This window comes from Nipponia nippon, unplaced genomic scaffold, assembly GCF_047370975.1.
Source record: "Nipponia nippon isolate SJK-2023a ecotype South Korea unplaced genomic scaffold, ASM4737097v1 scaffold_10, whole genome shotgun sequence".
NCBI classification, from domain to species: Eukaryota; Metazoa; Chordata; class Aves; order Pelecaniformes; family Threskiornithidae; genus Nipponia; species Nipponia nippon.
In genome coordinates this window covers 16,132,135-16,158,813 of record NW_028262291.1, presented here as the reverse complement: position 1 = coordinate 16,158,813, position 26,679 = coordinate 16,132,135, and the positions used below count along the sequence as shown (strand labels likewise).

At 45.1% G+C, this 26,679-nt stretch overlaps 2 long non-coding RNA genes across 4 annotated transcripts in view; both read left to right on the top strand.

Annotated features, from left to right (window-relative positions):
- LOC148057086 (uncharacterized) overlaps positions 1–26,679 on the top strand; it is a 50,110-nt gene that overhangs the window by 20,680 nt on the left and 2,751 nt on the right. The gene's annotated exons all lie outside the window — the stretch shown is intronic.
- LOC148057087 (uncharacterized) lies at positions 392–26,679 on the top strand. The gene is made up of 3 exons (XR_015701841.1): positions 392–504; positions 711–786; positions 26,664–26,679. It is a non-coding gene; the product is annotated as an uncharacterized LOC148057087 (long non-coding RNA).

Sequence of the window (26,679 nt, the reverse complement as noted above, 5' to 3'; positions counted from 1 at the left end):
CAGGGGAGGTTCCTTACAATTAACCCAGCTACAGGTGACTCCTTTTATTCTCCTCTCCCAAATGTCTCACAGATTAGGTTCACCTGAACCTTCTCCACCTGGAAACCAGTCTGAGTCAGCCCCCAGACTTGGAGTTTCGTCTCTCACTCAGTTCTAAGTCTGGGACTATAACTGTAAAGGAGAATGGACACATCAGGGAACAGAAATGTGGTTGAGTGCTCTTTGCAAAGAGGTGAGACAGAGCTGCTCCATGACTTGTGTTTTGTGCAGTACGAGAGCGCTGCACCTGAGCACAGCCCAGCCTCCCTGGCTGAGCTGGCTGCAGGTGTGGACACTTGGGCAGGATTGCTGCAGCCAAGGTGAAAGGCAGTGGGGGGAAGGGCGGGGTACAGCAGCCTGCTGGGAAGAGCAGTAGGGAGACTTGAGGGTTACGGAAGGTGCACTAGCTGAAGTGAACTCTACTGATGAGGAGTTTTTCACAGAGCAGCAATGGGCATCTAAAAGGTACTTTCATCTTGAAGTGATAATCAATGAGTACAAGGTCATTTCTGAAGGATAAAGTGGCAGTATGGCTGGGGTAGGCGTTATTTTTTGGGGTTGTGGGTTTTTTGAGTGTAAGGAAATACCGTAACAGATTCTGATGCCTTTTATTATGCTTATAATGCATGTAACAGACCCTTGAAGCTTGATTTATTGTTCTGGAATTGCAGCTGGTGAAAGGGAAGTTAAAAGTAATTTCCAGAATCTGCTCTGTAACAGATGAAGGTCTTGCAGAAGAGCAGTCAGGTATGTTCCAATGCACCGAGACTTTGGTTCTTCTCCTGGGCCTTGCATTATGAGTCTGTTTAAACTAGTACGCTTCTTTCAGGTTTTGACTATGTTGGCACTTCCCTCTGTTGCCGGAGCGGTATCTGTGCGGAGGTTAATTATTCTTTATTTGTGTAAACATGAACTGCTTGTCTGGAAACCCGGGTGGAATGGTTGGAGTCATGTGCCACAGGCTGGTTATCAGCGTATGGAACTGCTATGTGCAGAACTGTACATCAAGCTATTTCTGGCTGGGTCTCTTGGGTTTTTTGAGCTGAATTCTGAGTCTGTTTATTGACCCTAACGTATGGGGGGGGCGAGGGGGTGGGGTCTGCCTTCATTGGAAGAGGATAGGACTTTTGAGTTGGTCAAGACAACAAAAACTAGTGAAGACTTCTTCGTGATGTGTTACATCACTTGTGTGCTCACTGTAGAGGTGAGTAACTCCCTCACTTGAAACCGTGTGCGCCAAGGTAACCTCTTCCCTAGCTCTGCGAGAGCAGCAGCGTAAAGCTCAATTATTAAACAGACTTTTGGGAGTGAAGACATTATACCTTTCTCCTAGCAACAGATAGTATCCTAAATGGCTTTGCTTAAACAACTCCAGGAGTTTTAGTATGAGAAATGCTGAGGAGAACTTGTTTTCCTGCTTTTCTTCCCCCCCTTTTTACAAAACTGTGAAGAACTTGTGCTCCTGTTGCTTCATGGGAAGTCTGTTAATTCAGCATAGGCTTTTATATGAGAACAGGTTTAGAGAGTTGTGTTGCCAAATTGATAATATCGGAGGAAGGTATAACAGCATATGGAAAAATTTAAAGCTGAACATCTCTTAAATAAAGGTGTAAACTGCAGATGTGAACAAGCTGCAAAGCTATTCACATGATGAAGGAAACGAGGGGAACTTATTTCATTGAGAGCTGAAGAGGTTAAACAAACACCTTGTGCAGAAAGGATGCAGCCAAACACTGGGCATGGGGCTTGGCTGCTGGGGAAGCAGGTGATGCTCCAAAGCTTGTTTTCTATAGGGCGTACACTATAGCATGAATGGGCTTATAAATATGAAAACTTCAGTCACATGCCTCTAAAAAACATCTCTTCAACTTGTACCCATTATAAATAAAGCAATTTAAAAGGGGAAGAGTTGAAGGACTTTCTTCAAGTAGTTAAAGAAATAACTGGAAACAGTCAAGTGAATCAGACTTGTCACACGAAAAGAATGGTGTAATAAGTCAAACTCGTAGGCTAGCATAAGCATCTGTCTCTGCATCTGCACATATGCCATCATCAGGTTGCGGAACAGGGTTCATAAGAGCAATGCAAGATTTTGGTTAGTAAGGCTTAAGGAAGAGGGCAGATCCTTGTCTTCAGAGACTGCTTTCTTTTTTAAAATAGAGGGCTTGGTTTCTGCTGCCACAACCCTGTGGCGACTGGCAGCGCTTCAGCCTGATCTATGAACTTAAAACACATTTGATCCGTATGATGGTGCTTACTGCCAGGTCCGGCCGCTCCACCTGAATAACTATAACGTGCTCATAAATCAGGGGAGAGCATTCCTCTGTGACACCATCCCAAATGCCCTACTGAGCTGAAGCCTGTGTTAGCCATCAACGCCTCTTACGTAAACATGTCATACTTTAAAGTAGGGTCTTACAAAAAGCACAAACAATATACTGGCGTAGAGGGGCCACACAAAGTCAAGAGCTGTTAAGTGGGGGGAAGAGGAGGAGGAGGAAAATCTCTTGATGATAAATACATCTCTACCAGATACGTGTGGAAAGAAAATAGCTAACGTAGGTTACATTCCTTTCGAAGTCAAATGTGGAAATGGTTGTCTTATTCCTTGTAAAGCTTTGAAGTTAGGGGTCACCAGTGAAATAATGGTGCAGGAAACTTTGACTTCTGTTGCATTCACTTCAGCCTGGTCAGTGACTCTACCCCGCGCCTCGCGCATCACTTTCTTCACGAGACCTGCATGCTGGATCTTTGTGCAAGAGTAATTGTTCTTCTAATCTTAAACTGGTGTAGTTAAGGAGCATGAAGGATTTCTTTACAGGACCACTTGAAACTCTGTCGTGTGCCATGAGGTTGTGTATCTAGATCTTGAAGTAGTCTGTGTATCTGATTAGGCAGTAAAAAGAGCTGGTTTGCATTTGGTCCGCTATAGAAAGCTGAGTAAGAACTGTGGCGTGGTCCTGCATGTGCATTCAAAACTACTTACTAAGTCTCGCTTAAAGTCACCTTGTCCTCTGGTGCCAGCATTGTGGCTGGTAGTTCCTGTCTGCCTGATCCTAATCCTTGTACAAGCTGATACCAATTTTAGGGATGATGAGAGAAAGGTTAAGGAGCATCTTGGGCACACCTTCGTTATAGTGCACAGCTGACTGACTTGTAAAACTCATGTGTTTGTGTTGGTGCAGCCTTTGATCTGAATCGGCAAGGAAAGTGCTCCCAACAACAGCAGCTGGAACACACACAGCCAAAAGTGACACTGGGCTGTAAACAGTGGCTCCAGCCGTCCCTGTCAGATGGGTCACAAATCACGGGGCGGACAGGTGCCTGTGCTGGTGTCCTGCATGCAGGTGTGGAGCAGCAGGTAGGAAACCTGTGTGGTGGGTGGCCAGCTTGTGACTTCAGTAGAAATAACTCAAATTCTCTGCTCAGGAGTCGCCTGTTGCACAACTCGGTGCAGAAACAGAAACATTTGCTTTTCTTTAAAGTGGGCTGACTGCTGCTTGTGCTCTGACTTCACGGTGGGTTGGCAGCACCATGTAGCTGCACTGCAAACCAGGGATTTATTCTGCATCTCGGAGGAGAGCTGCTCAGACAGGTCCAGCAGCTGTGGTCAGACTAGTATTTCTGTATAAACTGTAAACTGCTATCTTGCTGTTTCCACCAGCACTTACCTCAAATGTGTCTTAAACTTCTGCCACTAACAAATGGGTGTTAGTAGCTTGTAATTAGTAACAACCAGTTCTACTCTGTAACAGTCATGGGAACCTTAAGGTTAAGTTGTAGTGTTAAGGCAAGTGGTTTTTGTGGAACACCTGAGCCTGCAGTTCCTCAGTTGCTCATATTGGGATCCTGCCTTCAGCACCCAGGTTTCTTTCCCAGGGAGGGAGATCCAGCATATAAGAGGGAGGCATAAGCGGGCTTCATCCCGGAAGGGCTTCAGGGTGTTTAGACTTTTCCGGGGGATATGTAATCTATCACTAGGAGTAATTTCTCTTTTCTAAATGTAGCTGGAGGAATTAACGAGTATTACTCTGCTGTGGGGAGCCTCAAACATAGTTAATACTCGATTGTGATGACCTTCCAAAAATGCACATGGGAGACATGACGCGATCTCTTTCCACTGTCTGGTTAGAATTGGTTTTTACTGCCTTACCCTATGCTTGTATACACTCATTTCTGTGCTGCTCTTATCCCTTCACCACCTCCTTCTGTATGTAATTTAAGGCCTTTAGGGCCTGATCCAACGCAGCCAGCCTGGAGTAGATGGCTGTTTTCACCCTAACACCTTGTTCATGTTAACTGGAAGCAACTCTCACCTCGCGTAGGCAGTGTAGTGCCTTGTGCAGGTCTGTGGTTTTATGTCCCAGCCTTCAGTGAAGCAGGCAAGCTTTTGGTCAGAGTGAATAGCTTCTACATAACTTTTTTTAGAACCACAAGGCAAAGGCTGAAACAGCAGCTCTAAACATGCGTTGCCCTTGGGAGAGGCTCCTTGCTGCTGTGCAGCTGTTGTGAGAGCCGGGGAGGACGTGGGCCTCCATAGGGGAGTGCCACATGCGCTTAGGCAGCTCTTGGCAATCAGCAATCCTGCCTGAAGTCAACTTCTGTTTAGGTGGTATTTTTTTTTTTTTTCCAAGAGAGTCACTTGATAGGGTGTAATCCTGTAAGATGCTCAGCAAAGAAGCTGATACAGTAAAGTATTCTTGCAGATGCTTAATTTTCAGTGAATAAGTGGTCCTTTTATGTGGGTGGGAGCACTCATGTGCTTAAAGTTAAGCACGTGCTTAAGTGCTTTCTTGGATCAGGGCCAAAACGCTAATGTGCTGGAGGTTCCCTTACTTTCTCAAGTAACAGGCAGTGTTTGGGGCCTTCGTATGGACCCCTGGGCCTGCAGGATTACTGAAATGCACCCATGACTGACAAGTATTAGACACTTACGTTCTTAAACTTTTCATTTTCAGCAAAAACTTCATGAGTTTTTGCTATATTATGACTTTTACCCTTTGCGTACAAGAATAATTCTTGACTAGGCCTGTGGCAGACTTGAAGAAAAATCTTTTTGCTGACTTCCAATTAGTTTTATTTAATAGGATATTTTATTTTTCTGTTTGAGAACAAAAAAAGCTTCCTGCAGCAGCTTCTGCTCTGACCCCACTACCTTATCTTTAAACTCTTCCTGCTATACTTCTGGAAGAAAATGAGCCTTTGATAGACACCACTAAGTGTTAAATTCAAACTACTGGGAGTCTATTGTGTGATGCTGCACTTACTGGTAATAGTCTGCTTTGAGGGCAGTACTGGTAACGAGCCCAAAGGACACATGTTGGGGATGTGACAGTGGTGTGCACCTGTCTCGGGCAGGGGGCACTAGGTCTTCCCCGCGGCAGCCTTCTCGGTGGCTGTGCTAATCATCGAGAGTGACACTCGCCATGCCCGACAGACCGAGGAACGTAGCAGGGTGTTGTGCGTCTAAATACACAGCTGCTTCTCAAATTATAATGCAAAGGTTCAGAGGTCAGTGCAGTAAAAGCAGATAAAATTATGCTTCCTACCACCGCCGTGCCACATCAAAATGGTAAATTGTTTTGTAGTGGGTCTGTCAAGCTATTTGCCTCTACTATAGCAAACACGTGAATTTTTCAGGCCAGTTGTAGTGCTTTAAAAATAAAGGGGTTTGTTTTCTAAATATCATGTTAGAGGTTTCTTTCTATCCACTGTTGTTCTTTGGCTGCTGCTGGAAAACAGCACTTTTTAGACTTTAAAGTGTTTGCTCTGTGGCCAGCCTGGAATGAGGTGGCCAAGCTTTGAGGCTCGACAGCAGGGTGAGGGTGTGGGGCTGGCAGTGCTGCAGGATTTGTCTGCTCCAGCCATGCTCTGTGTGGGCATGGCAGCCTGTGGGCTCTCCCTCAGATACCTGGGACTCCGCTACGCTGTGGGCAGATGGCTGTACACATGATGAGCCATCTAGGTTAATAACCTGGGCAATGATGTCAGCCATTCTGTGCATAGCTACTGCTTCTGTTTCTATTTAGCAAATAGGGCAGATCTTTATCCTGTGTGCAGCATCCGTTCACTTTTCTTAAAGCTGAACGTTTCTGTTTCCAGTCACACCTTCTGTTAATCTTTTGCCATCAGCAATGGCTTTCAAAGGAGCTGTGTAAGTGTTGCAGTCCTCTAGTCCAAACTGGACTACAAGTCTCAGATGCTTTCCTTCAGAGTGGGTGGTCCCAAGGACATTGGGTGATGCTCCTTGTTGATTTGAGGTGGTGCTCTGTGTCAGGGCTTAGAATACTTCTGAACCCCTTGATCTTAAGGGCTTGTCCAAGGTGGACCTGTTGAAGCATGTGATTTTTGGGACTCCTCTGCCAAGCTGGTGCCTGGACCCTGTGTGGTTATTCATGTAAGGAGCCACCCTCAGTATGAGCTTAGACTGTCTGCAGATCTCAGTTGGCCCTCAGTGGAGTTTGGAGGGCATGATACTTGTCAAGCTGTCATCCCCCATCGCCATAGGGCAGATGGGAATAGCTGGAGGCCGTGCAAAGTGCCCAGGGGTACTTTAAGCCCTGGGAGCACTGAGACTTCCCGCAGGCAGCGATGTCCACCATAAAGCTGGTCATGAGCATCTTTCAGTAGGTGAGGTGGTGAGGATGGAGGTTTGTCTATGGGGCAGTGTAGATACACCCAGAAAAACAGTTTGAAATGAGCTTGCTAAACACCTCTAGAACTACTCATTTAGTCACTTCATATTTATTAGGAGGCTGAAGGGAAGAGCCTCTCTGGTGTCCTTTCCACTCTGGAATTTGTATTGAATGAGGGATGGGGCTTTTAAGAAACTTGCTGAACAAAGAGTGAGAACCAGGCTGGAAAAAACATAAGAAATCAAACATGTAGGGTATGTGATGCTTTCTCCAGCTTTGACTTTTTTTGAGTTCATTTTATTGTGAATTGCTTGTTAATTTTTGGTTGAATTCTTTGACCATAACTGTGACCAAAGAGAGGAATGCATTTGACAAGTGCAATAAAGCAACTGTTCCATGTTTATGGCAAGTGCTATACTTTTATGCTATTAATTCAAATTGCCTGGATTCTTATAAAACTGGGGCAGTGTAGGATTACCTACCTTGCTGGAACACAGTTGAAATGGATCATACTACAAAGTAGTACACATCTCCCTATCAAATTTTAGAGGAAATAATCTTAGAGTCATAGGGTAGGCATATGTCTCTGGACCACAACTGGTTTAGATGCATTTTTGTATCAAGAAACAGTTGGAAGCCTCTACAGAGAAATAATAGAAAAATTATGAAGCCATGAAGTAAAATACAATAGTTCAGTGTAAAAGAAGAACAGTTGCACTGCGTGTGAGGTAATGACACTTGCTAGGATACAGATTAACTTCACAAATGCATTTTGCTGCAGTACTGTAAATTAGCAGAGAAGGCACTGCTAGGTGGCTTCAGTAGTCAGTCCTCTTTGAAGAGGAAAAGTGTCGAGAAGTGTGTGGGGAAGCTCTTGTAGTATTGAGAAAATACCAGCACTGAAGGCTACATGGTGAAGCTTCCTTTGAACAGACTTCTGCTGAAAACCGGAGGTGTGTGAATAATTGGTTATTTTTCTTCAGTTTGGTGGCTGGACAGGCAAGGAAAAATTATTTGGGGCCAGACAAACTTCTTAGAGAATGAAGAAAGCATTAATGTATTCCAAGAACAAGACACTGCTTCAATTTCAGGGATTTTAATTTTTTTTTTTTCTAAATAAAAGCAAGAAATCTTTTTTTTACAGGGTAAAATTCAAAAGTCCTGTACAGCTTCAAGATACCTGTGGGAGGGTAGGGTGAGCACGTATGTTAAAAAGCTGCTGACACTGTCCTGTGAGCCTGGCAGGGTCTGAATTCAAGTTTCTGTATCCGAAAATAGTTTTCAGCACAGAACAAAGGATATGGAGTGGAAAAGCTAACAAGAATGACCATACTGAACAGTACCTGAGAGTTCCCGTGCAGATGTAACTTCAAAATACAGTGTTTTCTGTAACACTGGCAGGGAGGAATGGGGACGGGGCAGGATGAACACCCCCAAGTAAGCTGGGAAGGCTCTCCTAGTTAAACCTTGCCCAAGACAACTTGAGTTTCGGGTCAGTTCAGATAAGTAATTAAATATTAACTGTTGAATTGAAACACACTTAAGTCTGCTTACGTTTTCTTTGAAGCCTGGTCCTAAACATTTTTGGTACTGAAACAAAGACAAGCTGCTCTGCTGTCGGTGTCTCCTTCCAGGGAAGGACTGTCTGCTATGCGCTACCTGATCTTGGTGCCCATGGCACTCTCGGTCACTTCTGGTCCCTGACTGCAACCTGATAGCCAAGGCTAAATCTTCAGCGTCTTGTTGCAGTGATTCTACTGAAAAGCACAGGGCTAGTCACCATGACAAGAATAGCTTGTACTTGTATTAGGATCTGAGTGAGACCAAGGCACTTGGATTTCAGAGGTGGCCGCTTGTGTGGCAAAATGACTAATCCCTCTTTTTGTCAGCTCCTCATCTTTAAGGGAAACTTCTTTCCTTTGCTGCCTTAGTTTCCTTGTGGTGGCTGTGGGGGGCAATCTAGGTACCTGCAGTGTCTAGTGTGTTAGTCTCAGCTCTAAGTACCTACTAAGGAGTTACTATGCAAATGTACGGGTGGCTTCTTGAACTGCAGTATTTGAGATTTAAGTGTCACTTGACCTTGAGGTTGGTGGACCTCATTGTTCGTCTTGGACAGATTCTTTTTTTATTATCAGACTTTTGTTCTGGAAATGCACATAGACTCCTTGCTGTCACCCTCACCAGTGACAAATATAAGGCAACCAAAAGGGACTTATCACTAGTCCTGCAAAATTAATTTTGTGAGAGTTGATCACCGAACAACCAAATATAGCTGGAAAGACAGTGTAAGATATCCTCACGTGGTTTAAGGCAACTTTCTGCTATTAACAAATGCCAGATATTTTCACTTATGATACTGTTCTTGAACTCTTGCATTTTATACCAGTATCTTAATCACTTCAGTGCCATGGTGTTTGCTCAGGTCTTTAACACTAGTGGCAGAAAGAACAATCCATTGATGCTTTGTAAGTATAAACTTGAGGTCTGTGGTATGTGTCAGCATCAACCAGTGTGTGTCATTCCCTGCCTGTCATGTTGATTTGTGTCCTTGTGCGTGAGGAGCGGGCTTCTATTTGAGGTTTTTACCTTACACCTGTGTCCTCTCTTCTGAAAACAATGTCCCTACTAATATTCAGCAATTCTATTCATCTAAGCAGTTCCTAAAGAAACTTTTCTTCAAATATTTGGGAGGGTAGAACTAGAACAGTGAACCTGTCTGCTGCTTGGGCAGGCTTCCTTCCATATGTGCCTTTCTTAGAGTCCACTGTTAGATGCACTGTGGAGCCTGGGACGAGTAGGTCATCACATTCTATACATTATTCTATAGCTAATGCCAACTGTAATTTCAAGTACTCCACACTAATCTCTTCCCCTCATGCATTATTTCCTTGTGCAGCATTAGCAAACCACATACTGATCCAGTGTTGCTTCATGGATTTGGAAAATAATCTACAGGCCCACAATGATGTAAAACATTAAATATCATTTTAAGTATTGGAGGCGCCATCCTGCCTACACGGTACTTAGGGTGGGCAGCATGCCAGCATGTTTGCTGGCATGTGGCTGAGAAATGGAGCATGCCCGCTTACAGCGAACAAAGCAAAGCCCAGGACAATAAGGCGAGAATGATGACAGACAGAAAAGGCCTGGTTTATGGGTTGTGCTATTTGACCATAATATCAGCTTTGGAGACTATACTGTCTGGAGGGCTAAGAGTTTCTTTCTACACTCCTGCCTTACTGCCTGCACCTGCCCATCTGAGGGCAGGCAAGAATGAAAGGACACTTTATAGATCTTCCAGGAGCTTGTCAGTTAGTTATTGCATAGTGGGTTTGCACTAGCTGCTTAATACTTGCTCTCTCACTATCAGCATTGCCAAATAACACTGGGTTGAATGCATTTCTCCTTGATTTGCTTCCCTCTTTCTCTTTGCAGCAGCGAAAGCCTGTATGTACGTGCATAGGGAGAGCTGGGAAAGCCTGTGTGCTGCATGTGTGACTGACACAGTGGGAGTTACCGGCTGGTAGGAGCTGTGAGCCTAAGCAGGGGAGCTGGGAATAACATTCATCCCATCTTGGGGAACGCTGCTTCAAGGCTCCTCTGTCTGTGTGTGCAGGGAGCATAGATGGGATACTGTCTGCTACACCACTTTTGGGAACAGTCTGTGGAGAACCTGTGTGCAGATGCCTCTGAGCTGTGCCTTTTCTTTCTGCTCCAGAGGAGTTAATTGCCTCTACAGCCCTTCCTGCGGAGTGGCTCATCTTTACTCTGTGCCAGTTATTCCAGCTGGTGTGCAGAGAGTCCTGATAGGCACCTGGCTTTCAGCTATGAATCCATACCTAGGGTCACCTTTCGGACGGGACCAGCTAGGAGAGAATGTTTTTTCTTTTCCCTGTGTTGGCATGGATCATGGAGGTATGAGCAACCATAGGGAGTCATCCTGTTTCTGTATTGAAAAGCTGCAGTTGCACAATGTCAACCTAAAAGCTGTAGAACCTCTGATGGTGGCAAGTGTGGTGCGTACAACTGCTCACCCCTTTGAGCACAGCCCGCCCTTCTGCGTGCATCTGTTGGGCGTAAGCCGTGCTAGGGTTTTATGCTGTGTCCACTGCCTAAGGGCTGGTGACCTTGTTCTTACCTGGTGTGTTTCAGATGTTGGGGAACCATCAGTTACCTTAACTTCCTCATCACTACATCAGCTCCTGCCTTTTCTCTCAAATTCCTCGGGAAGCTGAGCACTCATCCTTTGCAAGGTGGTCCTGCACATCTGAACTCACAGCACAGTGACTGAGGTTTTGGAAGGGAAAAGCTTCAACTACTGTTGGAAGTATCTACCTGTGAATTACTTAATTTTAATACAGTTCAGTATATTACAGTGTCTGTATGGAAGAGACAGGAGAAAAGGGTTGCCCGTGAATACTATTGGTACTAATAAGGATGGTATTAATGCAGCCAAAGGTATGGTTTATTTATATACCCGCCCTTTAATGCATGTGAATGTGCTAATTCTGTGAGAACTTGCAAAGCCATGAGCTATATGAACTTGAATGCCACACACTTCTTAATGCATTATTTCTCCTTTTGTCTGTAGATCCTTCTAACACCAAATGGTGCAAGAGCTTCAAAGACATACCACAACTTAAATCTGTCCTTCGTGCTTTCACTTCCCTCAACATTTTGCTGTGGCAAAGCCAGCTTGTCACTGGCTCTAGAATCAGGCTTTTACATATAAGCAAATTATAACAGTTCATGTTACCTGGTCCGGCTGGGCTAGAAATAGGCACCTTGTCTCATTAGAAAAGCGGGCATCTCTCTTCCCCTGGACTCAAACTCCTCATTAGCCTTGAAATATTTCTCACTGCTCCCACCCCCATGTTACAGCTTATTTGGCCAAATCCATTCGTTCTTATTTCCAGAAACTGCTGTATCTCAGAGGGCATCTGAACTGATTACAAGTATGACTGTAATATAGGTAAGGTACCTGACCTAATTTTTATGTAATTGGCACAGATTACTTGCTGAAGTTGCCTTCTTTTCTAAGGGATGAAAGCAAGCCTTGCAGATGTGCAGTCTTGGAGGTTTTATGGGACACAGATAAGACTCCTGAATTTTTCTCTTTAGATGCTTGTCTGTGTTTGCTTAGACTCTCTTTTGGAGAGTTGCTGTAACTAGTTAAGTTGGAAGACAAAACAAATAAAAACCAGAAATGCAACTTAGCTGCAACCCCCTAAATGCAGTACTCTAATTTTTTTAACCTAGCTGATTGGATAAGATGGCAGGTATGTAAGCAATACTCTCCACTTCTGGCTGTCCCAGTGTGCTGTTAACCTTCCCTTGCTGGCCAGCAGCAGGCAGTAGTCTCCTGTCATGGTCAGGTGCACAATGGGTCTCTAACCAGAACTGCAGAGTTCAGTGAGATTAGCTCTGAGTGTATGCCATAGGCTTGGCAGAATGGAGAGCAAAAGGAAGATATTACTTTAAGGCTATACATGTTGTCTGTAAATGTAGAGTCACTCACCGTCTCTTCTTTCACTGAGCTGTGAGTAATCAAAAGATCCATGCTAGGTTGTTTCTGAAGATACTGCCCCATTTAACTGCCCTGCATACATCGTTTCAGCCTGAGCATACATACTTTGCTTCTGGTGTATTGGAAAAATGTTATAATATGTAAAACCGAAAATTATGTGGGAAGCATATGAAGATGCACAAAATAATGAAATTCCATGGGTAGAAGGATCTTATTAAATGGACTTAAATTCTCATCAATATAACTTTAATGTGGTTTAGTTCTTTGTTGTTTCACACCCCCACCTCCCCCCCAATGTCTTATTCATATGATGATGATGTTTTGTTCCACCAACAAAATGCAGCATTAACTTAGAGTTCTGGATTACTCACAGCAGAAACATGGCTGTTATGTGCAAACTTTCTATGTTCTGCCAAGGTCAATTTGTGGGGGTTGAGATGAAACTGTTTCCTAAACTGTGAAAGTGATCCCGAGTACCCAGCCTCCTGGAATGCCTGGGAGGTTTTATGGATTCCTTCTCCTTTAAGCCCTCTAGCAGGGTATCTGCTAATGCAGGCTCGCTCTGCCTGCCTGCCTCACTCTGGTGAGGCTGACTTTGAAGAAGGAAAAGCACTGCTTCGTTTTGACTCTTAATTTTGTTTTATGACTCCTTGTTTGCCTCCAGAAGGAGCATTTCCAGCAGCCTTTTCTGTAGATAACTAAGGCAAAAGGGAATTCTGGTGTTGGAAAAGATGACAGTAACAGACTCATGTTTGAATATGACGGCAAATCCGTAAAAGGAACTGGAGGGTGTTGGCTTATACTCAAATCTACTTTCATAGCACCTAGGAAAGGTGTTCCCTGCTGCCAGCAGTTCAGTGGCGCTCCTGCTGCTGACCTGGCTGGGCACCGCATCTGCTCTTGTGCAGGTGCAGCCCAAGGGGAGGTTGCGGTGGCCAGGCACAGCATGGCCCAGGGACCCTCTCTGCCTGTGACCAGATTTCGGGACTGACAGGCTCGCATGAGTAACTACCTGAAGCCAAGCCAAGAGGCAGAGTTAAACCCAAGTGGCTTTATATGTCTCTAATCTGGCTCACCCCGTAGCTGGAACCCTAATTTGGGAAGGGCTGGTGAAAGGTGCCCTGTCATTCAGGTGATGGAAACAAAAGGTAGCAAAACAGGTTTTGGCCTGGGGCTGAGGATCTGCACTGGGCTTGCTCTTCTCACCAACTCAGAGGGAGTGTGCATGCTTGCTGCTCCTATGACCAGGCAGGTCTACTGGTGCCTGAAGGTTACTGGAAAGATCCCTCCTGAGGGTGCCTTCCAAAGCACCAAATATGTTGCCCCTGTGTCAGGCTGACTTTGCACTCCCCCCACCGCTGTTCATAAACTGCTGCGGGTCTGGCTCTGCTTGCCCAGTGCTCCCGCAGGTGGCCACAGCCTCAGCCACAGCTTCCCATTTCTGATGGCTCAGAACCGAGCATGCTCTGGGAAAGCTTACTGTTAGACGCATGCACCAAAGTGAAGCTGTCAGAGTGGTTGCTTTAACTGCTTGAAGTGATGCAGTTACAAACCATATCTGTTTATTAACATGCTTTATGGAAGAGTGTGGAAGACTAATAGGATTAAGCTGATTAGCAGCTTTATCTTTCTTGGTGCTGCTAATGTACTGTTTTTCTATATGTAATGTGACCCCTAAGGTTATTTAATGCCTCTCCTTGATGTTGACTGGGAATGAGTCTGACGTAAATTCAGGGCTTGCATGCAACTATGGAGGGTTTAATGCATGTTTTTAGGACAACACAAAACCAATCTTTGCCTCTGCAGAAGCAGAGAGCTGTGCTGAGTGCACAGAGGTGGTGCGGTACAGGAGTTGACTAGAGTGAGCCTAGATGGTGGTGATAATGGTCCTTCAAGGGCAGGACTTGCCATGCCTCTCCTAAATTGATGGTAGCCTTTGAGATGAACCCATTCTCTGCCTATGAGGCAGATGAAGTTGGAAATCCGTGCTCAGGGTGAAGTGCGGGAATCCCGCTTGATGAGTCAGACCCAGGTTATATTCCTAAATCTTCATTTCTCTGTGTTCTGATTTTTTTACATCATTAACTCTTTGCCTGTGCTATAGTGGATGTTCATTCAGGGCTTAAAAATCTAAGGGACATCTGACTCTGCAGGGATTTCCAGGCTTTCACGATGTGGCTGGCAGACTTGGATCCTGGGAAGCTCTGTCTTAGGTCGGGACCTGAAGATGAAGATTCTGTGTAAATACAGAAAATAGTACGAAATTTCAGTCAGACCTAGATTGAAACGGTGAAAGAAACAGCAGAAAGATGTCTTCCCTCAGCTGAAGTAGTTGCTCTTTACAGGTCTGTAAAGAGGACCTTGCCTGAACTCCCTGAACTTGCTTACACCAAGTCGATGTCGGGTCTACTGTATTTACTGTCTGAACAGAAACACAATGCACTACAGTCTTGCCCTAATTTTATCTGAATCAGCTGCCACTACTCTGGAGCAGAAGCAAGAAAAAACAAAATTAATATCTGAATAAACAGCCCATTAATTTGATGGCAACTGTTGTTCTCCATTTCAGGGTCCAGAAAGCAGCCCGGGCAGTGAGCTAATGAGAACACCAGAGCTGTGCAGCCTTGGGGGTGGTGGGGGGTAGAGAAGAAAACAGAACAAACACTCTTTTTGTAGCTTGGAGCTAAGGGGATTCAGCCAAAGGTTAATTGCTTTCTACCCTAAAACACTGTGAAGTGTTGCTGCGTGGTGTCATACAGCTGCTTCGTTCCAGCCTAGGGGTGTCTGTTTCAGTGGTGGGTGGCATGAGCCAATATCCTTTTCTTAAACGCACGGGGGTGTTGTGAGGTCTCTTGAGTTAAGATTTCCAAAAATCTGGTAGAGCTTGGTTGGTGTTGTTTAGGATGTCACTGCACCATGGAAGCAGGGAGCAAAAATACCAAATGAGCAGCCCCTCTGTCTGCTCGCTTCTCCCTCACTGGCAAAAATGTGGAGAGGGAGCAAGTGGTAAATTCTTGATGGATGAGCCCTGCGTAGCCGGGAGGAGCTGGGGACTCGAAGAAAGGGACAGACCTTATCGCTCTGTGGTCACCTGCTAGTGCAACAAGCACGTTTGCTGCCTTCACTGCCAGTGGCCAACTAATTGCTCAATTCTGGGTGCTTGCTCAGAAATGAGGGTACTGAGCTCATGTGCAAACCATCTTCTTCCCCCTACCAATCTTCCACTGCAGGCTTGAGGCTCTACAGGGGATAGCTAGTGATAGTCAGCCCCGAGGACATGGTGAAAATGTCAAAGCATTTTGAGCAAAATGATCAGGTGCAAAAACAGGCTGTGAGTGAGACCTGAGAGTAACCCCAGCAATCCAGGCAGGATCCCCAGGCCTGCAGCCACCTGGTACACAGGAAAGGGGAATGGAGCTCTTCTGCTCATCACATCTGCCCTGAAACTGTTTCTCTTGGCTAATCAACTCCTAATAATATGGAAAGGAGGTCTGTATGCAAGACCTGACTGTATGGCCACCTTTGTAGTGAAAGGCAGAGTCCTTTTGTTTTCCGCTTGTGCTCAACTTGGTTCCAGTAACCTGCTGCTTGCTCTTCAGTAGGAATTTTTTTAGGGGACGTAAGTTAATTGTTTTCTCTGGCTCATCTTTAGACTGTTGAGTAACAGATGCTACAGGAATCAAAAGATAAGTATAGAAAGGAAGTCTGGAAGAGACTTCCAGAATTAGAGTAATATAAAGTCATTCACAGAAGTCGTGGCCATCTAGGGATGGTGAGACCAAGGGTTAGATTCAGACACTGAACTGCAGGTCTCTGTAATGAGATAATGAGAGCGTTCCCATCATGGTCAGCTTGGTGTACATCAACCTAGTAGTGTTTACTGCATTTGTATATTCTTGTCTTTACTGGAGCTCTACTTCTGGTGCGTATATCTGGAATAATAAACCCCACAAGTTTCCAAGTACTTTCAGTTTGGGAGTCTTAAAACACCTTGGGGTAGACCTCCAGTTGGGTGGACAACACTGAACCTGTCATCTGTTGTGGTTCTTCCTAGACCCTGATGGCTGCTCTTGCTTGTCAGCAAGTATGGTCAGGAGACCCAGATCTAGGAGAGTCTAATAGTAAACTTCATGTTAATGTCACCTTTGTCTCTTAGCCAATGTTTCTTGTGTGAACTTCAATCTTAATGCTCAAATCTGTTACTCCTGTGACTTTTTTTCCATGCACAATTCTGTCTGTCATGCAGCTTTCACACTGTGCAGGACTTAAAGCAATAAAATAACTTTCTAGTAGATTGGGGCTGTTGTGACAGCTTGGAAGTCTCCTGCTGGCTGGTGGGAAACCAAAACTCTCAAAAAACCCAGGAAGCTGGAAGGGGGAAAAATTGCCCCGTACTGCTGTGCAGTCCTGTGGCACTGACCAGGTTTCCCTGTCTGGAGATAATCCTGGTGGAAGAGAACCGATACTTGTGTGATTAGATGGAAGTAAATGGAAATCCTTCTGGCCTCTGACCTGTCTGTAGAGTGGGTAAACTTCTGACTTTAGTGTTTGCAGGTGAAGTCCCAGTATTGCAAATGGTTCTGCTAATATCCCTTCTGTGACCTGCTTGTCACTGTTTCTCCTGCCTGGTCATTCTGCCTGTTTCCTTGTGAGCGTTGTTTCCTTGCTGGTTTTTACTTGTGCTTTCAGCATCTATTTTAGTTCATGACCCCGCATGTTAAGTTTATCATAGATAGGGTTTAAATTCATTACCCCTTTTTCCTGGCTAGTTTTAAGACATTCTCGAATTGGATTCTGATACCTAAGCAGTGGCTGGTCTGGGCCAGGATGGGAAAAGCTTACAGGTTTGGTCCATGCTGAAATCTGCCTGTGGATGAAGGCAAATGTATCAAATGAATAAAGATTTGATTAGTAAAACAAATGTTTATAGCTCAGAACTATGTGCCTGAACTTCAATTAAGCTACAGAGCTGCATGGGTGAGGACGATGCATTGTAGCAGCCCATGTGGGAAAGGATCTTAACTTCTACTGCCCTTGCTGAGTAGGCATGAGCTCGGTGCTTTCCACCATGGTGTTTGCTGTGGTAGTTGCAAAGAGTAGCAATAGAAACTCTCCTCCTTGGGAAGGCTGGGACACCCTTGATCTGCTGCAGCAGCACCTGGTTCCTGGCACTGTGTGCAGTGTGGGTTTTTCCTTGAACGTGTGTGTGTGTGGAAAGTACATTCTCTAAAAGTCTATGAAATCTTCATGTTCTCTCCTGGCTCCTGCGTAGTCAGGATAGCGTCGCTGAAAACTGTCTTGCATGAAGCTCAATGCACGCATCCTATTCACTCGTGTTTCTGATAATGTCATGGAATACCATATCTGATTGTCTAGATATTATAACCTTTCACTCTGTATTAGAGTATGTTGTAGTAAGGGCTCAGAGTATTCATATGGCTATTGTAACTGGCAACAGATGTTGCTTTGAAGAATAAGCTTTCTGCCGTGAAAAACCTGTCTTTGGTGCCTCTTGGCCGAAACTCTGCCTTGAACAAAGGAGTACCATAGTGAAATATTCTCCTTAAACTCTATCTTGGTCTCTGTAAAACATGACTGTCTCTTCTTGATCTTGCTAATGTTTTCTGGTTGAAACTGGGTGCTAATATAAAAACCACCTAGCCTATTTCTGTACTACTAACTTGTGCTCAAGCAAGTGTGTGCTCATTTAATGTTGGAGTTTGACTGTTTTCATGCCCGGCTCAGGTAAGGCGGAGTTGTTTCCTCTGTGATTCTTATACTGAATGACAGGATGGTCTGAGAAAGCCCCGGAGGTTTTATTAGTGTCTGTTCCTATCTCAGTCATGTGTGCATGGCTCACCTTGCACTGCTGTGCACAGTCTGGTTCCACCCAACTGCAAAAAGGCAAAGTGTAGGATAGCAGCACTGTTCCAGGTAATCAAGCTTTTCCCAGACTTAATCCCCCTCAGTAAGGGGAAGATGCAGGCAATAGCGGAGCTCGGCATAGGTGTGCCTTGGGCTCTCATTTGCCCTCCATGTAGATCCCCCCCCTCTTTTTCTGACAATGAAAGAATAGGCCCCAGTTGGTCTCCTTCTAGAGAATACTCTTAAGTTGCGTGGTGCTCAGGCAGCTTATGATCAACTATGGAGCACAAACAGCCCTTAGTGTTTGGTAGGCTGGATAAACTGCCACTGAGAAACCTGCTGCTGACCTGACAGCAGTATGCTGTGAAGCTGATGATATGCCTGTCTCCGTACAATGTGGAGCTGCTGTTCTTATCACATCACGTATGTAGTCCTGTTAAGCACTCCCAAGAGCTGCCTCAGTGAGGGCTGGCCCTTTCTGGTTGATGGAGGGGGAGGAAAGGCTGGGGTAAGCAGGCACCGGGCTCAGGTGGCAGTGCTCTTCAGCCTCAGGGTGCCTGTGGAGGAGCTGTCCTGGGGTTACTGCAAGGACCAGGCTCTTCCAAGCTTTCTGTCCTCAGGTTAGCACTTGCACCCCTTCCTACCTCTGTTTTGAACTGGAGATAAAGTGAATAGGCCTTTGCAGTTTTGCCGTATGTAAAGTGGTTAAAGCATCTTTTCAACAAGGTCTTGGTATGTATTCTGCTTTTGAAGTCTCCTATTGCAAATAGCATGATGTGCTCTGCTTTTGTTGGAGCTGGGTATTGCAAATAGGATGAGGCTCTCTATCTCTATGTCAGTACAATAGAAAACAATAAGTTTTTCTAGAAGAAACTTGTCCGAGTCAGCAGGATTGCCTAAACTTTTAGAGAAAACTACAGCCCACACTGCTAATGGTAGAGTTGCATGGTATCAATCTCTATTTTCTTTTCCCTACTTGCTTTCTGGTCTAACTGAAGGTGCTGAATCTGACTTGTTAGTTTGCAACATGAATGGTCACTGAACCTGTGGTAGGACTGGGGAAAGTGTTTGTAATACTACTTGGATGGCTCTATTAGCAACACTTTGTATGAGTAAGTTGGTAAATAGTGTTGTTATGAGCCACCTGCCTGCACCTGCAGTTGCTCAGCAGCCTGAAAGTGCACTTTGAAGTGAGTTCTAGTAGAGCCAGCCCTAGTAAGTTCTTGCTTTTTATTCCCAGAACTGTTGCACAAACTTAACATCAAGTGTCATAGGAGTCCTGGATCTTGTCAATGAAGTACATGGGAAGTCTGAAAGATTTTGCAGGGTCTGAGAGATCTCAAAAGTAGCTTTAGACTTTTGCGACTATTTCATGGGAAACCAATCTTTCCTTGTTTTCTTTTTTCCACTTGATAATACTGTTAAACTCATTTTCTGCAAACCTGCTTTCAACTAATTTATACTGGAAGTAATTGGACACACCTAATGAAAAGCATAGTGGAATTTTGCTACGAACTGCAATGTTCTCTTCAAGTCACTGGTCTCTTCCATTTGATAATTGTTGTAACAGCAGTTAAGTAACCTGACTTCTCCCCTTGCAGTGACGAAGGCTTAAAATGAGTCTTCAAGACCGTAACTATATTCTCTAAAGCTTCCTTAACAAAGTGGCACTTATTACTCTCTTAATGCCTTGCTATCTAACATTAGGCCGCTGTTCAGCCTTCAGAGAGATCTTATCGGAATAGTTAACCATGGCAAGGGCTTTAGGTACTTTAGGGCTACTGCTTATCTTGTTGAGGAGTCCAAGGGGATCATGGTGATCCTGTTCGTTTGACTGCAGTCATCTTGTATAGAGACCATGTTCATCTACTCTCAAATCCATAACATATTCATATTATGTGCTTATCTGCTGATTCCATAAGGGGATCCTGGTCCATCCATACCCAGAACTGTAGCGTTTCTGGGCAATAGCAGTACTTAGTTTGCTATTCTGGTTGCAGCTCTTCCTAGCGTGCCCCTAGCATGGCAGGTGCCATGTGTACGGTGTGTTTAGTTCCCACCCCTCTTCCATACAGTTCACCGAATACCACCTCTCTTGTGCTTTGTTGAAGGGATCTCAATCATGTAGATTTCTTCAGCCTTTTGCAAGGTTGTGGTGATGCCTAAAAGTCCATGGGTGGCTTTTGAGCACAGAAGACACAACAGAGCTGTTAGTGAGCATGTTGCTGCTGTCTACCAGCTAGCATAAGGTGTTCCCACCCTGCGTGGTGGGTGCTGTGAGCTTTGCCCCAGCTCTGTGGGAATGCGTCTCTGCCTGGGCCTGTTCTCTGCACTTGGGTCCTTCCTGTGATCTGCTGACAGAAGAAAATGTGTGTCCTGGTCACTTCATGAAGGCTCATGAGCCTAAAGCATCTGAGTAGTCAGTCCAGAGCTGCCTGCTAGGGCTGTGTCCAAAGCAACCTTTGCACTACTTCCTTCTCCAAGACCTTGGTGTCTCTCAAATGTCCATCAGGTCTTTCAAGCAGATGGAAGAATCTGAAGCACCATGGGACTGCAGCTGGGTCTAGCACGGGCTTGCCAGGCAGCAAGGCCAAGTCACTCCACTATCCACAAGCGTTAACTGCGATAAGTCTGTCTGGGGAAGAGCAAGAGCTGAGCAGCAGACGTGCAAATGCTCAGCAGCCTGTGTTAGGCTGCAAACCCCTGCTCTTTCCAAAACAAAAGCTCTAGGGTAGACCTACCTCTGAGGGACTGCTTACAGCACCAACCCTTCAAAGATGTCGTACGTGGCATTGTTTGTTGTTAGCTTAGCAGTCTGTGCAGGCTGCATCTTTGACCTCCTAAGGCTGTCCTCTCTCTACAAGAAACAGTGCGGAGATAATGCTTCCAAAGAAAAACTTGATTTGTCCCTTCAGAGGTGTGAAGTTGGGCCTTGATATTCGTTCAACATGTGGTTGATGTATCCCTGAGTGGTGCAGGTGTTGCTGGCCTCGCGGTTCTTGAGGCAGCTAAAGTAGGGCTGAGAGCCTGGCTTGAAGGGGCTTCATGTCTCCAGAATCAAACTCTTGAGGGAAACGGATGCCTCGTCTGATCTCTTACTAGACAAACCAACTTTACCCATAGGCACACGCAAAAAAAAAAAAACCAAACCAAAAACAAACCAAAAAAAAACCAACCCCGATGTGGTTCTGAGGTTTTTAAACAGTCACCATCTAGAGTAAACTTCTGTGGGGCAGGCTTATGTTAAAGGGTCTGCTCCCAGAAGGCTTTTTAAGCCATCAAGAGGGCTGGGAGGCATTTGGGCTGCTACAGTATAGCCTGCTCTCTGCAAGAGCTCCTGCTCCACGTTCAGTCCAGCAAGGCTCTTAGCCCATCTATGTGAGAATAGCTGTAATGCTATGAATGATTTCTTGTGGAAACTTTAGCTATTGTGCTTAGTGGGTTTACAGGAGCTTTTTGAGTCTGCTTTTAATGTATTTGTGTTGGTGGGGATTCTGAGTGGAATTACATGCCCAGGCTTTCAGATGACTGCTGTAAATACACAGATCCACTCCAGTCTCTTACTTCACAATAGCAGCTGCTGCGGTGTTACAGAAACTTCATAGCTTTGACTGCATCTTATTAGTTCAGCACACTATTAATATCCCAGCAGCTTTTTGTATTAATTTCCACACTTAATATTGGTTCTCTTTCCTTCTTCGCTTGCCCCTCCCCCCTTTCTTCACACTCGGTGATTAAACTAAATTCATCTTGGGGCTGTTTCATTTACGATGCCCTTGCTGCCCACACCAAAGAGGGGAACTAGACTGGAAGCAAAACAATTGCGCTAACAGTCACCAGGTATATTTAGTGGCAGTGTCATCTGACATGCATTTATTGCTCAGAACTAGCATCTTTCCGCTTCCATATGGAGCGTTTGTAGTGCTGGCAAAATCTTTCCAGAGAAACAGCTGCTGATTGGCCCTTCTTGTCTATTTGGGGAAGGATCTGTCCTTAAATACTTAGTTATTCCGCTTGCTAAAAATGGCATCAAGCGCTTGGCACTATCGGGATGGGCTTGAAACTTCCCTGAGATGTATTGGCTGTGTTGCACCAAGACCTGGTGAATCCTTGTCTCTCTCAGAGAAATGGCTGCACAAGTACCAGCAAGAAAACTAGTGGGTGTGGGTGGTACTTGGGCAAGTCACTGCATGGGACTCTAAAATGTAAATTACAGTCTTCCTCTGGAAGGTTTTAAAACCAAGTATCACATTATTACGGTTAAGTGGCTCTGGTGAAAAGGCTACAAGAGTGAGGTGCATCTTGGGTACTATTTGTTCTTAATGTAAAGAAATTCTAGCCCGAATGGCAGCAATGCCTCTTCTTTGTGAGGTGCTGTATCTCAATAAGGTGGAGAATACAGGTTGTCTTCTGAGTAGAGATTGGGAGCCAACTTGCCTTGGCCAGTCTGCTAATAACTAGAAGCAGGGTAGGAAGGAAGTCTCCATCGAGCGTTTGGCATGACTTCCCCAGCCCCCAAGTGAGTAAGCCCTCTGGCTGACAGCTAACTCCGAGTGAGGCACAGGTCCTAGGTTGGGCAACTCACCAAGGAGAATAAAAGGATTTTACCCCTCTGGTTGAGGGTGAGTACTTGCCACTTGTCTCCAGAGCTCACAAGGTCAGAAAAACATGACACCCAGACAGCTGGCAGAGTACCGAGGGATGGGTTTTACCCCAGAGCCCGGGGGGTTTGCTCACCTCTGAGCTCTTGCTGTGACACCTCACGCAACTGCGAGCAGCGAGTGAACTCATGTGATATCACCTTGAAACAGAGGCTGGCGTAGGGCACTTTGAGGGTCTAGGACACTGAAATACCTTCCTGCCCAAAATAGTTTGAATTAGTTGATCCGCATGGCATGCTGCCAGCCTTCAAGGAGAACTGGGGAGGCCTGGCTACTGGTCAGCAGGCCGGGCTGGGCGATAGGAAGTTATTAATAGCTGATCTTCCGTGGAAAGAATGAGTTTGGCTCAGATGTGATGCAAAGCTGCTAGCTGGTACAGCACGCGCATGCTGGACGTCTTGTTTATTAATGTTTGAATGAGCAGCTTATGCCCTGTGGAGAGCTTCGAGCCTCATGGCCTGAGGTCTCCTGGTATTGGCCTTTGAATCCAAGTTGTGTGGTCAGGCTGTACAGGTGCAGGTCTGAAGAAAAGAGGCTGCCAGCTCTTGGTCAGCCTCAGGGTGTGGTGGGTGTTTCTGCTCGTCCTCAGTAAATTTAGGTTCCCTCAAGTTCCCTTATGCTCCAGCTCTCACCTGTAAGAGTCACTCTCTGTTTCTGCAGCAGCTTGATTTAAGGACAGAGAAGTAAGGAAGATGCTTTTCCACACACTAAAATTTTAGTAAAGAAAGATTATCTAAAGAAACTAAACCCAAACGTGACCAGTGTGGAATAAAGGGCGGAGGAGATTTGGAGCAGGAAACAAAGAAAAGTTCCCCTCTTGAGTGGAATGGCGATGAGGAACTCCCTATGGAGGATTTAGCTGGATCAAAGGTTACAGTAAAGCACACAAGTTTAATAGATGAGCTTTTCCAAGAGTCGTGCACATCAGTGCAGTATGAACACGTTTTATCTGCTACGAATTTCCTTAACTCACAGAAAGAACGTTAAAACCTAACACCCTTCAAGGTCTGGAAAAGCCACTCTTTCTCAGCTGAAATGGGAGTCCAGTTTTGTAGTTGCTTTGGACATGGTTTGTGTATGACTTCACTTGGAGTATGATGAGGAAAATGCCATAAAGTCTCTGTCCAGATAAAAATCCACCTCTGAAAGTGTGCGGTCATGATAGACTCTTGCCCAGCTTTGGAGACGGCTGAAGTCAGGTGAAGGTTTCTGGTATGCAGGAGGTATAGCACACCCGGGGCCTCTGGGATGGGAAGATGAGGAGGTGGCAGAGCATTTCACAGAAGGCGCTTGGTGAGTGTCTCGGTCAAACTATACCAACAGGTCCTCTCCTTTAAATGGCTTTTGGGCAAACCGTGATCAGAGTTGCTTTAACGATGTTCTTGCGGGTATCAGTTGGGTTTGTTCTTGTGCCTTTGATTGGAGTCTGCCACTGGTTTTTGGTGTTTGGTGGGGGATTTTCTGGTTTTGTTTTGGTTTTTGGGTTTGTTTTGTTGTGGGGTTTTTTTTGGTTTTTTTTTTTTTTGGTGAGGTGAAGGCTAGGAAAATAAAGTGGTGTTGTTTTCTGTCTGTCTGAGGCTTGTATTTCCCTCTGTATCCTTCAGTTCCCTTCAGGAACAGCTACCACTTGCAGGAAACTAACGCAAGGCTCTGGTTTAATAGAGAGAGGTCTCTAAGCCAAGCCCTGTTTCGGTGGGACTGGAGTTATATGTCTTCTGTAACAACTGGTGCTTCTTAAGGGAGCTGCTGTCTCTCAGAATAACTCTGTGGATCAAGTTTTGTCCTCTCGCTTGTCTTAAAGTTCGTGCTTCTGATTGTCCTGCTTAGAAGGAGGATTGCTAACAGAGAAGGAAGGACAATGAACAGAAGCTGATGGAATAACCATTTCTTATTATTAAACATGGTTCTTATGAAAGTAGTTCCTCTCCCGACTCCTGCAGAGGAACTCTATTTCCTTGGTGCTTGTTGCTGATCTGTGTTCTCGTCGGTTTGATTTCCGCCCTGGAAAACAGGTGTAGAGATGCTATAAGTAGCAAGAAGTCTAATGCATGCAGGGAGTTCCTCGCAGACTCTAAATTACAGTTTTCCTTCCTGTGCCACAACCTCAGGTCCCTGACCTGCAACTGCAGCGTATTTTCTGTGACTAACAGCTGTAATTCCCTAATTATCATGCTCTGTTCTCCTGCTGTGCTGTAGATTTTGTTACCAGGGAAGCAAACCAAGTTTCCTCATTCCTACCCTTGCTCTGTACACTTCCAACTGTTTCAAATCCACCATTTGATGCAGCCCATAAAGACAAATGACTATCTCCTGTTTCAAATATTCAAAGTCTCCAGAACATATTATGTATCTACATGCTGGGGAGGAAGAGGGCAAAGTAAGTCTTTCTGGACTTTCTTTTAATGAAGGCAGCTGGTCCAGAGCTATTCCTAGGTTAGAAAAAGTACCTTCATCAGCTGTAACCATCCTGTGCAGAATGTTGGACTAAAAGTGGTCTCGGACAGTGGGTCCAAGTAAATGGTGCTTCTGGAAAACCCTGGAAAAGGCAGGTGCATGTTAAACTCTGACAGCAGGCTGTGTGTGTGTGGTGTAACTGGCATACAGGCCTCATTGTTTGGGGATGACTGACGTGGTGATGGGGCCAATGAGTCATTTTCTTTTTGCCCTCTCCATTTTGGAGGTTGGGGACAAATGATTGTGTGCTGGAGAGACAGAAATGAGAACAAACCTGTGCTAATCTAGATGATTAGAGCAATACAGCCAGACCGTATTGTGACAGTAAGCAACTGATTAAAATATCACAGAAGCATGTTAAGAAGCAGGAAAACCTAGTTTCTACAAAAAGCACAACTAAATATTAACCTACTAAGTACCAAAAGTATACTTGTCTGCTGCACGCACTTTAGCCTTTATTGGATGATGCCCATCATCCTCCTGAGGGATGCTCGCAGGTAAGCCTAATGCTCCAGACAATTGTCAGTTTGGATTTGATCCGTCTAATGTGGCTGTGCCCCGGGCGCTTGCGTAAAGCCCCTGTTGCCCTGGGTGGGAGTCAGCGATAAACAGGAATGCTGTCCACGGGCCCAGCCTCCAGTAACTGATGTTTCGCGTCTCGCTCCAGAAATATCATCCAAGTTGCAACATGAATGATGTCTCCTAGGTCACACGATAAAAATTACTGACTCCAGGGGGATTTGCTCCTTGACTCTTCTGGCCATTAAACTAAGATGGAGGAGGCTGCTCCTTCCTCTGGATCGCTGGAGTTAAATCCACAACAACTGGGTCTAGAAAACATGACACCCGGAGGGGGGGGGCGGGGAATAAAGGAAAATATCTGCTTGGCCTCGATCAGAGGAGCAGGAAAGATGAAATACAGCTGCCAAAGAAAAGGAGTAAGTTCAGACAATACAACAGATCTCCCTATAGAAGTAAGATTGCCCAGCACTACTTCGTCTACAGGCTTCATAAGGGGCTTGATAGAGTGCATTATATAGCTGGCGAGCATGGGTCAGATATGGATGCACATAAATCTGTGGGGCCTAATGTAGATAGTATCTGCACTACAGAATAATGGTGGCAAAAACCAGATGACCTCTGAAGATGCTTTTGTTCAGTTTCTGCGACTCTGGTCTTGTGCATAAGTGTTTAAACGTTAAGTATTGTACACCTTAGCATGTGCTTGTCAGAATATATTAGTGTAACACAGAAACTTGCTTTTGAGATGCACTAAACTCAAGGTTAGAGGCAATAGAGTCAAACTTTGTACTTAGAAAATCAAGTTGTGGTGGTGGTAGCTCAGCAGATTTGTTGACTTCATGGCACCGTGATGTGGTGTTATGCTTTAATACGCTGTGCTAATTGTAACAATGCCTAATCTGTGCTAGCATGCAAAATCTGAATAAAGTTGTTTTTGGGGTTTTTTTGTGAGAACTGTAGAAAACCACTGGGTTTG